This window comes from Panthera pardus, unplaced genomic scaffold (genome assembly GCF_024362965.1).
Source record: "Panthera pardus isolate Hobbes unplaced genomic scaffold, ASM2436296v1 HiC_scaffold_21, whole genome shotgun sequence".
Classification (NCBI taxonomy): Eukaryota; Metazoa; Chordata; class Mammalia; order Carnivora; family Felidae; genus Panthera; species Panthera pardus.
This window is the reverse complement of record NW_026526777.1, coordinates 63,933,395-63,946,198: the sequence shown is the minus strand read 5'-3', so window position 1 is coordinate 63,946,198 and position 12,804 is coordinate 63,933,395. Positions and strand designations below refer to the sequence as shown.

The 12,804-nt window shown below is 36.3% G+C and overlaps 1 protein-coding gene across 5 annotated transcripts in view; it reads left to right on the top strand.

Annotated features, from left to right (window-relative positions):
• The window catches only part of AKT3 (AKT serine/threonine kinase 3), a 305,975-nt gene that overhangs the window by 268,330 nt on the left and 24,841 nt on the right, over positions 1–12,804 (top strand). The gene's annotated exons all lie outside the window — the stretch shown is intronic.

Here is a 12,804-nt window from a genome sequence, read left to right as displayed (position 1 = left end):
TCTTCTATTAATCTCTGAAGTGAAGATAGAATGGTATCATATGACTTACAAGGAAGAAGACAAGTACCAAATTTCGGCATTGTGTTATGGGAATAGAGGGTGTGGTGATTTTCTAAAAGCACTTCTTGTAAAATAGTTGCACGATATTAAACATTTCTCCTCAAGCTTAAACTGCCATGTCTTGGGGCACGTGGGTGGCTCCGTCGGTTAAGCGTCTGACTTTGGCTCAGGTCATGATCTCACAGTTTGTGGGTTCGAGCCCCTCATCGGGCTCTGTGCTGACAGCTCAGAGCCTGGAGCCTGCTTCGAACTCTGTGTCTCCCTCTCTCTCTGCCCCTCCCCTGCTCATGCTCCGTCTCTCTCTCTCTGTCTCCCTCTGTCTCCATCTCTGTCTCTGTCTCTCTCTCTCTCTCTCTCTCTCTCAAATATAAACATTACCAAAAAAAAAAAAAAAAAAAAGACAACAACAAGGGCACCTGGGTGGCTTAGTCAGTTAAGCGTCTGATTTTGGCTCAGGTCATGATCTTACAGTTCATGGGTTTGAGCCCTGCATTGGGCTCTTTGCTGACAGCTGGAACCTGGAGACTGCCTCAGATTCTGTGTGTCTCTCTCTCTCTCTGTTTCTCCCCCACTCACGCTCTGTCTCTGTCTCTCAAAAATAAATAAACGTTAAAAAAATTAAAAAAAATACCTCCCACATTTTAAGTTTCCACCATGTAGAAAGCACTGGGGTAGGTGCTGGATCTTTTTCAACGCTTATGAGAAGCATGTGACTGCTCTTAAATGTTTATCAACTTCACGAAGACAACTGAACATCCACTTTATAAACTGATGATGTTCTAACTGGGTTGCATCCCTACTTAGACCCTGTTGGCTCTGTACTGTTTTTGTCACATCAGTTCACTACAAAAGACCCTTGTAAAAGGGAATGATCAAGGTCTTATGTCTCCCAGAAATAATACATGTCAGAGGTTTTCTTTGGTGTAAAGAGCTGTAAGTCACAAATATCCCTTTGGTATAACCTCACCAAGGAGAAGTCAACAAAAAAGGGAGAAAGAAGGAAAGGAGAGAAAGCATTTCTTGACGAGACAATTGTGAGGCACCAGTATGGCACCACTAACTTAAAGAAGAGGCAAAACATGAACTTTCTTCAATCCTGTCAGGAGACTAGTATATGCCACAAAGATTTCCTTGTCAGGGTTCATTCAGCTCTCTGTGTTAAGTGGAGGTTTGGCCTCACCTGGGGAAAACTCTGAGAGACACATGTCCTGTCTCTGCTCCACGGGACTAGACAGAGTGGAGACCATGGCCAGAGTGGAAGTGACAGTAAGACAGCAGCCGGCTCCCTTGTGGTGAATGGGATTGGAGGAGCCAGTATGCCATGAGAAGGAAACATAGCTTTAGATGATGTATGTGGAGACATGAGTTTAAATTGTTGTAATTGATAAAAATAGATGCCACTTAATCTGAGCAAAGGTGTTAAATATCATACGTGAAGAACAACTGCAAAAATTACAGTTTCCATAAACGAAATTCACCAGCAACTGACATCTGCTATAGGCTTACTCAGGTGGATGTCAGATGAGGCGGTGGCCTAGCCATCTTTACATACTTGAAGGACGTTACGCAGCATTACAGTAGCACCGTGACGTTTGAGTCTCTCTCTCAAAGCCTGTGAAAATGTGACTGGGTCTGTCTGGGTTTGTATCATACCACTAAGAAACAGGGAATTAATTATGAGAGTTCCGATGCCAGTAACTATTTTAATGAATCCAGTTATAATTCTACTCTTTGGACAGCATAAATTATGAAATAATTTAGAAAAACAAACATTTTATGGGGCTCTTATGTTTTTGAAATATGTAACTTATTCATGAGAGGTTAATTCATCTCTAAGATAAAGTATTTTTTTAATATTTTTATTTATTTTTGAGAGTACACAAGCAGGGGAGGGGCAGAGAGAGAAGGGGACAGAGGGTCCAAAGTGGCCTCTGCGCTGACAGCGGAAAGTCTGATGCAGCACTCTAATGCGTGAACCGTGATAACGTGACCTGAGCCAAAGTCGGATGCTTAACTGACTGAGCCACCCAGGCGCCCCAAAGGTTTTTAATTACAATTTTACTAATACTCTTTAGGAGCTTTACTATTTCGTAGATTTATTATTACATAGTTATTGACCCGTTTTTCTATATACTGTGGCAGATCTAGAGATGAAGACATATATAGAGATGCTAATATCTTTAAAGGTAGATCTCTCCCTAGGTTAAGTAAAAAGCGAACTAATCTTGGGACGCCTGGGTAGCTCAACTGGTTCAATGTCCAGAACCAACTCTTGGTTTCAGCTCAGGTCATGATCTCACAGCCTGCATCAGGCTCTGAGGTGACAATGCAGAGCCTGCTTGGGATTCTCTTTCTCTCTGCCTTTTTCCCCCTTCCCCCGCTCACACTCTGTCTCTCAAAAATAAACAAACAAACATAAAAAAATGACTTAACCTTAATTGTGAATATCATGGTGTACCACTCAAAAGAGCACAGCACTGAAGTGTGGAAATAAGTGTCCTGGATTTGCTTCTTCCTTCCTGTGTGGAAATGGACAAATTATTTGAGTGTCACAAAATTATGATCTCTGAATTGCCTTCAAGCTTGAAGATTCTCTGGAGGATGTTGTATAAGATGAAGCTGTCCAGTTAAATTTCTGTGTAGGCTTTACACTCAGTTTGTCATCTACAAAGAGTCTGCTGGGATTTTGTGTGCTATTGTGTTGAATCTGTAGGTAAATTTGGGGGGGAATTGACATTTGAATAGGACTGAGCCTTCAGATCCATGAACGTGGTATATCTCTGTTTATTTAAGTCTGCTTTAATTTCTCTCCATAATGTTTCATAATTTTCCATGTTCGTCTTACCCGTATTTTGTAGGTCCTTCAGTATTTCATGTCTTCTGATAAAATGTTATTTAAAATTTTTATTTTCACATTGTTTGCTGCCAGTATACAGAAATACAGTTGATTTTGTAAATTGACCTTATGTCCTGCAGGCTTGCAAAACTCACTTACTAGCTTTTTTTTTTTTTTTTTTTGTAGATAAGTTAGTATTCTCTACATAGATGACTATATCTTATTTAAATAAGGGGGTTTACTTCATTTTCAGTTGGTACTTTTTTTTTTTTTTTTTTTTTTGCCTTGGTATATTGGCTAGGACCTCACTATAATGTTGAGTAGAAGTTGAATAGAGTGAACATCCTGGTTTTATTCTTGATCTTAGGGGGAAAACAACTTTTATCACTAATTATGGTGTTAATTATCACATCTAGTGCTGAGATCTTAGTTTTTAAATATCATTCTTCAATAAAAAGAACCAAGGTTACTTTGAGAAGCAGTTGATTTAACAGCTGGGATGGGGGAAAATAAAAGATGGGTCCAAGGACTTTTGTGATGCCAGAAAGTAAAAAAGAAAGATACGGAGGGAAGGAGTTAGAGGTACATTAATAGGATGGAGGAGCCAACCTTAAATAAGTCCCAGTAGTGAAAGCTGAAACAATTTCAGTAAGAAAATAAAGATTATTATATATTGCTATTCCATTATGACCCAAAGAATAAAATACATATTCATAAGTCCACAGTGTAAAAAGTAAATGTTGAGAAAAAGGGACATTCCAGTTAAGGAAAGAAGATGAATTCCCGTTAATAAATGTGGAAGGAGTAAGAGAGCTAGAAAATCACCATTAGGCCCCCAGCATAAAACTTAGTGCATGCAAGATCTACCAATGAATGTTAAAATTAGTGGGCAAAAGTTTAGTTTAAGAAAGAGAATATTGGGGCACCTGGGTGGCTCAGTCGGTTAAGCATCTGACTTCGGCTCAGGTCACGATCTCGCGGTATGTGAGTTCGAGCCCCGCGTCGGGCTCTGGGCTGATGGCTCAGAGCCTGGAGCCTGCTTCGGATTCTGTGTCTCCCTCTCTCTCTGCCCCTCCTCTGTTCATGCTCTCTCTGTGTCTGAAAAATAAATAAAACATTAAAAAAAATTTTTTTAAAGAAAGAGAATATTTGCACAGTCTCAGTGTATCTCTCCTCAAGCATTTATTATATACAAAGCTTAGGAGAGTAACTTTACAGTAGAAAAAGCTGGCAGACTGTGTCTTAAGCCAGGGGATCAAGATTAACCACCAGTGATAACACAGACTGACTTCATGTAGCCCATGATACGATGCTGTGAGAAGTACCCAAATGGAGGAGGCATTCCTGAAAATAACTGGCCAGGTAGCCTCAAAAGTGTCAACGTCGCAAAAGGTGAGGAATGACCCTGGAACTGGGCGGACTGGGGGAGACTGAGGGCGCTCTGGCCACATGCTGCCTGCGGCTCTGGTTTGGCTCCTGGGACAGAAGAGGGACATGGTAGGTAACAGCTCCATACCAGCATTCATTTCTTAGTTTGGAGCACTGTGCTTTGGCTGTATGAGACACTAGCCTTAGGGGCAGGTGTGTAAACGGGATATGGGAACTTTTTGTACTACTTTTGTAAGTCATCTCTAAGCCTAAAATTATTCCAGTGTAACAAGTTATAAAAATGTGGTGTTAGTGTAAGCTTCCTATACCTCCTTTGTTAGGTTGAGGAAGTTCCCTTCTGTTCTCATATGCTAATAGTTTTCATCCCTGAGAGGTGTTGAATTTTGTTAAAGTTTTTCTGCATTTGTTGTAATGGCCTTACGGTTTTTCTCCTTTACATTATGAAGATGGTGAATTACATGATTGGTTTTCTGACATTAAACCGTACATTCCTAGGGCAAAACCCATTCGGGTTATCCTTGTTAAGTATTGCTAGATTTGATACAATGTATTTTTTAAGGATTTTTGCATCCTTAAATCACCAATGGTACTAGGCATCATCTTGTTTTTCTAAAATGTCTTTGTATGATTTTGATTTCGGAATCATGTTTGACTTTTTATAATGAAGAGGGAAGTATTCCCTTTCTTCAATTGTTTGGAATTGTTTGTGTAGAATTTGTATTACCTGTTGCTGAAATCTTTGATAGAGTTTACCAATGAAGCCACTTGGGTCTGGCATTTTGTATTTGTTTGGGAGCTTTTAACTATAATTTCAGTTTCTTTCATAGTTCTGGGACTGTTCTAGTTGTCTGTTGCTTCTTGAATGTCTTGGGATCTTTTGTCTTCTAGGCTTTCTAATGTACTGGCTTAAAGATCTTACTGTCTTTACAGTGTTTGCTATTTATGTAATTATGATCTCTCTCTTAATGCTGAAGTTGGTAACTTGTGTCTTCTTTTTCTTGATCAGTCTGGCTGGAGGTCTATGTCTGCTGTTGAGTTTTTTCAAAGAACCAGCTTTTGTTTTCACTGATTTTCTGTATTTTTCTGGTCATTATTCATTGATTAATTCATTCTGCTCTTTATTATTTCTTTATTCTGCTTCTTTTGAGTTTACTTGCTCTTTTTTCCTTATTTTCTTTAAGGGGAAGGTAAGATTATTGTTTGGGGACCGTTCTCTTTTTCTAGCCTAGGCCCTCAATGGATGCTCTAAGTTTCCATTTAAGGACTGTTAACTTTGTTTTGCGAGTTTTGACCTATTTGTTTTTATTTCAAAATATTTTTAATTCCTCTTGTGATTCCTTCTTCACTCAGATTATTTAGAAATGTATTGTTTGATTTCCAAATATATAGATTTTTCAGATATTTTTCAGTTACTGATTCCTAACTAAATCCTCTTGTGTTTGGAAAACATACTCTATATGATAGTAATCCTTTTAAATTTACTGAGACTTGTTTTATGGCCCAGAAAATGGTTTATTTGGGTGTATGTTCTGTGTACACTTCAAATGTGTTTTCTGCTTTTATCGTATAAAGTGTTCTACCACTAGCCATTGGTCAAGATGGCTGATGGTGGTGTTCATGTTTCCTGTATTCGTACTGATTTTCTTTCTAATTGTCCTGTCAGTTATTGGGAAAGGATTGTTGAAATCTAAAGCTATAATTATGGATTTGTTTTTCTTCTTAGTTTTCATGTATTTTGAAGCTTCACTGTTGGTTGCATACACATTTAGTTTTGTTACATCTTGGCGAATTTACCTTTTAATCGTTATGAAGTGTTCCTATATATTCATAGCAGTAATCTTAGTTTTGAAATCTACTTTGTCTGATATTAATATAAGTATTCCAGCTTTCTTTTGATTTTATATATCCTTTCCATCTTGTTACTTTTAACCTTGGTCGTTATATTTAAGTGGGTTTTCTTTTAGTTATCATGTAGTTGACTCGTGTGTGTGTGTGTGTGTGTGTGTGTGTGTGTGTATTTTAATGTGTATGATGATGGTCTTTATTTACAACTATATGTCAAAAAAAAGAAGAGGGAAAAGTTTAAAACCCAGCTGATCCTGGGTTTCCAGCTGATCCTGTCAGATTGAAGAAGTTCCTTTTTAAATGCCAGTCGCATTGCCCCAAGGTAAACAATACTGAATCTGCATATGCAATTTCCTTTATTTTGAGCTAAGTTGATTTCAATACCTAAATATTAAATGTGAAAGGTCATTTTTGGCATAACAAACAATATGCAGCAAATAGCAGCATCTATAAGCACAAAATACTCCTAGAGATGTGGGGACTTGATGGAAATACAGTGTCCTGCTCAATGTGTGAGAGGTTTAGCCAGTTAAGAGTCAGCTTGTGATTTTGTTGACATTCTTCATCAATTTTGTTTTCAGTTTCATTGATTTCTGCTCTTAAAGTTATTTATTTTCCTTATCACAATTTTATTTGCTCTTCTGTTTCTACTCTCCTAAGCTGGAAGCTTACGTTATTACTGTATATCTTTCCTTTCTAAAGAACGCATTCAGTGCTATAAATTTTCCCTTAAGTACCATTTTCACTGCATCCCACAAATTTTGGTAAGTTGTATTTTCATTTAGTTCAAAATATTTAAAATTTTTTGTTGAGACTTCCTGTTTGACCCATGTGTTATTTAGATGTGTATTATTTAACCTCTAAGTATCTGAGGGGTTCTGAGCTGTCTTTCTCTTATTGCCTTCCAGTTTAATTCCACTAAGGTCTGAGTGCATACCCCTTGAATGATCTGTTTGTAAATTTGTTAAGCCAAAGCATAAGAGACTCTTAAAAACTGAGAACAAACAGGGTTGATGGGGGGTGGGAGGGTGGGTGATGGGTATTGAGGAGGGCACCTTTTGGGATGAGCACTGGGTGTTGTATGGAAACCAATTTGACAATAAACTTCATATATTGGAAAAAAATTTTAAAAAAAATTTAAAAAAATAAAGATAAAAAAATAACTTTGTTAAGGTGTGTTTTATGGCCTAGAGTGCGGTCTGTCTTGGTGAATGTTCTGGGAGTTTGAGAAGAATGTGTATTTCACTGTTGTGTGATGAAGTAGTCTATAAACGTCATTTGGATCCAATTGGCTGATGGTACTTTTTTAGTTCAACTATGTCCTTATTAATTTTCTGCCACCTGGATCTGTCAGTTACTGATAAAGGGATGTTGCAGTCTCCAGCTGTAATAGGGAGTCCATCTGTGTGTCCTTGCAGCTTGGTTTTTGCCTGTTGTATTTTGATGCTCTGTTGTTAGATGCATACACATTAATGATTCTTACCTTTTCTTGGAGAATTGGCCACTTTATCATTATGTAATGACCCTCTCTATCTCCGATAATTTTCCTTGCTCTGAAATCTGCTCTGTTTGAAATTACTGTAACTACTCCAGCTTACTTTTTGGTTAAGTGTTACTGTGGTATGTGTTCCTCCTTCCCCTTACTTTAAATCTCTTGGTATCTTTACATTCAAAGTGGATTTCTTGTAAATAATAATGTGGTTGGTTCTTGTTTTCTACACCCTTGACAGTCATTGCCTTTTGGTTGGTGTTTTTAGACTGTTGAAATTTGAAGTGATCGTTGACATGGTTGGATTAATATCTACCCTATCTGTTACTGTTTTCTCTTCATTATCCTGTTCTGTGTATATTTTTGTGTGTTCCGCTGTTTTTCTAACACTTCTGGTTTTAACTGAGTATTTTCTAAGACTGCCTTTTTTCCTCCTCCGTTAGCATATCATTTATACTTCTTTTTAAACTTTTTTAGTGTTTTCCTTTGAGTTTGCAGTACATATTTATAACTAATTCAAGTCCTTTTTCAAATAATCTATACCACTTGGCAGATGGTAAAAGTACCTTAAAGCAATATTCCTGATTCCTCCTTCCTGTCCCAAATATGTTGCTGTCATTAAGTTCATTCATCCATAAACTATAATTATTGTATACATTGTTGCATTATTATTTCTACAAACTGTTCTCTGTTAGATCAAGAATAAGGGGAAAACAGGATTTTATTTTACCTTTGTTGGTTCCTTTTCTAGCATTCCTCCTTTCTTTCTGTTGAACTAACTTTCTGTCCTATATCATTTTCTTTCTTTTCGATGAACTTTTTTTTTTTTTTTTTTTGGTAACATTTCTTGCAAGGTAGGTCTGTTGGTGATGCCTTGCCTCAAGTTCTGTTTGTCTGGGAAAGTCTTTATTATTCCTTATTTTGAAGGATAATCTTGCTGGATACAGACTTCTAGGTCAGTGGTTTTGTCTTTCAGCAGTGTTTTACTGCATTTATTTTTCTTACTTGCATGGTTACTGAAGAGAAATCCATTGTTAATTCTTGTATTTGAGCCTCTATAGATAAATAAGGTTTTTGGAGTGTGTGTGTGTGTGTGTGTGTGTGTGTGTGTGTTTCTGGCTTCTCTCAAGATTTCATCCTTGTCTTTGATTTTTTGTACTTTGAATAGGATATGGCTAGGTGTAGCTTTTGGGGTCTTTATCTTGAATGATATTCTCTGAACTTCTAAGATATTGGTGTCTAGCACTAATTTTGTAAAATTTTCAGTCATTATTGCTTCAGATATTTCTGCTGTTTTCACTCTCTCTCTTCACCTCATATTCCCATTACATATACATTTTATAATTATTTCACAATTCTTGGATATTCCATTCTTTTTTACTCTTACTTCTCTTTCAGAAGTTTCTATTAACAGTTCTTCAAACTCACTGATTCTTTCCTTGGCTATGCCCTGATTATGATTGAGCCACCAAAGGTATTCTAAATTTCTGTGATGGTGTTTTTTATTTCTAGCATTTCCTTTTTATTCTTTCTCTGAGAATTCATTTATTTATTTACCTTACCCATATGTTCTTGAATGTAGTATATTTTTTCCATTAAGACCCTTACTATGCTTTCATAGATGATTTAAATTCCTGGTCTGGTGAGTTCCAACGTCTGTGCCATATCTGAGACTTTCTGGTGCCTGCTCTTTACCTTGAAAGTGGGTTTTGGTTTGGTTTGGTTTTTTTTATCTTTTAGTATGCCTTGTATTGAGAGCCAGACATTATGTACTGGGTAAAAGAAACTGAAGAAACTGAGGTAAATAGGTTTTTCGAAGTTGTATGTGTTTATCAGGGTAGTTTTTTATGCCAAACTTACTTGCTAGGGCTAACACCTTTTTTTAGGAGATTTTTCAATTTGTTTGCCTTTTCTTTTTTTCTTGCATTGTTTCACTAGTTAGGATTGCCAGAACAATGTAGTATAGAAATGGTGAGAACAGACATTTAATTATTACTAATATTAGGGAAATAGCATTCACACGATATTAGTTGTAGGTTTTTAAATGTACACCATCTCTCAGACTGACAAAATTTTCAACTATTCCTATTTTCTGAACATTGTTATTATGAATGGACACTGGATCTTGTCAAACGCTTTTTTCTGCATTCACTGACACAATCATGTGGTATTCTGTTTTAATTTGTTAATATGGTGAATCATGTTGATTTTTGAATATTGCCTCTATACTGTGTGCCTCAGATTAACCTCAGTCATGGTATATATACTTTTTATATATTGCTAAATTTCTTTTGCTTGTATTTTGTCAAGGACTTTTTATATATTAAATTGTGGGCTGTACTTTTTTTATTGTTACTACCTGCCTGATTTTAGAATCAGGATAATGCTTGACACCAAAAGTGAGTGGTGTTTCCCTCTCTTCTATTTTATGAAAGATTTTGCACGGAATTGGTATATTTCTTCTATAAATGTTTGATAGAATGTCCTGTTGAATCCATCCAAGCCCAGACTACAGAAATTGTCTCTTTAATGGATGTAGGACACTTCCAGTTACTCATTTCCTTTGAATGAAATTTAGTAGCTTGTATGTGTTTCAAGAAGTTTTAAAACTTTATCTAATTGTTGAAATAATTGACATTGAGTTGATCACTTATTGTCTTCATTTTTTTTTTTCCATTTCAGCTTGTTTTTTAAATCAGTTCTTCTTTTTCTAGTTTATTCAGTTGGAAACTTAGATTTGAGTCTTTTGTTCTTTTCTAACACAGCGGCTGTGCTATCTGTTTACTTCTAAACACTCCAGCAAGTTGTGTTACATGATAGTGTGACTTGCTGTTCATTTAAAAAGGCTTTTCTAATTTCCCTTAGGATTTCTTCTTTGGCCATATGGGTGCTTGAAGTGCATTGTTTGATTTACAGTGTTTGTCGAGTTTTCAGCTATCTTTCTGTTTTAATATCTAGCTTAATTATCTTGCTTTTAAAGAACATCCTTTGTATATTTTAAATCTTTCAAATTTTTTGAGATTGTTTTATGAAATAAGTTATGGTTTATATCGATGAATGCTTTGTGTGGATTTGGAAAGAATATTCTCTTGTTATATATGGTGTTTTATAAATGTCAATTAAGTCAAGTGAACTAATGATAAGTCTTCTGTATCCTTACTGAATGTTTAATGGCTTGCTTTTACCAGTTATTAAGAGAAGGGATGAAAATCCTCAACTATAATTGTGGCTTTGACTATTTGTCTTTTAGTTTTATCACCTTTCCTTTATTTTAATCTTAAAGTTCTGCTTTTAGGTGCTCCCAAATTTAAGATTGTTGTGTCTTCTTGATGAATTTACCTCATCATTTCATCTAGGTTAGCCAATTTTTGGCATAAAGATTAGAGTGGAAAGAAATGAAATAAATAGAAAAACAATAGAGAAATTAAAAAAAAACAAAAGTTGATTATTTGCAAAGATAAAATTGACAAACTTTCAGTTAGATTGACTAAGGAAAAAAAGAAAAGTACTAAAATCACAAATGAAAGATATTACTACTGACTTTATAGAAATAAAAAGGATTGTAGGAGAATACTCTGAACAGATGTACACATAAAAAGTAGAAAACCTGTATGAAATGGAAAAATTTCTAAAAACATACAAATTACCAAAATGAGTCAAGAAGAAATAGGAAATCGGAATAAAGTTACAACTAATAAGGCAATTAAATCAGTAATCAAAAAACTCCCAACAAAGAAAGGCCCAAGACCAGATGGCTTCACTAGAGAATTCTATCAAATATTTAGAGAAGAAATAACACCCGTTCTTCTCAAACTCCTCCAAGAAATTGAAGGAGTGAATACTTATTAACTCATTCTATGAGGCCAGCATTACCCTGATTCCAAAGCCACACAAAGACATTGCAAGAAAAGAAGACTAGAGACAAATATCCCTAATATAGATACAAAATTCCTCAGTTAAGATACTAGCAAACCAATTAGTAGCATATTGAAAGGATTGTACAGCATGATCAAGTGAGTCTTATGGAATGCAAGGACAGTTCAACAGACTAAAATTAATCATTTTAACATCCCACATTAATAGAATAAAGAAAATCCACATGATCATCTTGGTGCATAAAAAGAATTTGACAAAAGTCAACACCCTTTGCTGATTAAAAAAAACAACCTCAGAAAACTAGGAATAGAAGGAAACTTGCTCAAATGATAAAGGCCATAGATGAACCCACAGCTGACCTCATACTCAGTGGTGAAAGACTGAAAGCTTTTCACCTAAAATAAGGAAGAGAACAAGAATGCCCATTTGTGACACTTCTGTTCAACATAATACTGGAAGTTGTAGTCAGAGCAGTTAGAACAGGAAATAGTAAGCAATCAAATTGGAAAAGAAGTAGTTAAATCATCTCTCTTCACAGATGTAGAAAAACCCAACAAACACATTCACACACACAAAACCTCTTAAAGCTAATAAACAGAGTCGGCAAAGTTGCAGGATATGAAATCAGACAAAATATATTACATTTGTATACATTAGCTATGAACAATCTGGAAAGCAAATTAAGAAAACAGTTCCATTTAAAGTAGCAGCAAAAAGAGTAAAGTATTTAAGAATAAATATAATCACGGAGGTGCAAGACTTGTATGCTGCCAGCTACAACATTGCTGAAATAGATGAAAAGACATGACCACCGGAGAGACACCCCATGTTTGTGGCTTGGAGACTTACTATTGAGATGGCAGTTCTAGTCACAGCGACGTTGCAGATTCGGTGCAATCCTTAGGACGGTGGTCACGAGTGCAGGTCTTGGAATATGCCGCTGCATTCCTTTTGCTTCTGTTTTGTTGAGGATTTTTGCATCAGTGATCATGGGGATATCGGTCTGTAGTTTATTTATTTTACTCTTTTTAATGTTTATTTTTGAAAGAGAGTATGAGTGGGGGAGGGTGGTGGAGAGAGAGACACACACACACACACACAGAATCCGAAGCAGGCTCCGTGCTCTGAGCTGTCAGCACAGAACCCGACTGCGGGGCTCGAACTCATGAACCAGGAGATCATGACCTGAGCCGAAGTCGGTTGCTCAGCCAACTGAGCCCCCCAGGCGCCCCTATTGGTCTGTAGTTTAGAATGCATTTCTTTTGAGGCACTAAATCAAACCTCAGTGGAAAACAAAGGAACTATATAT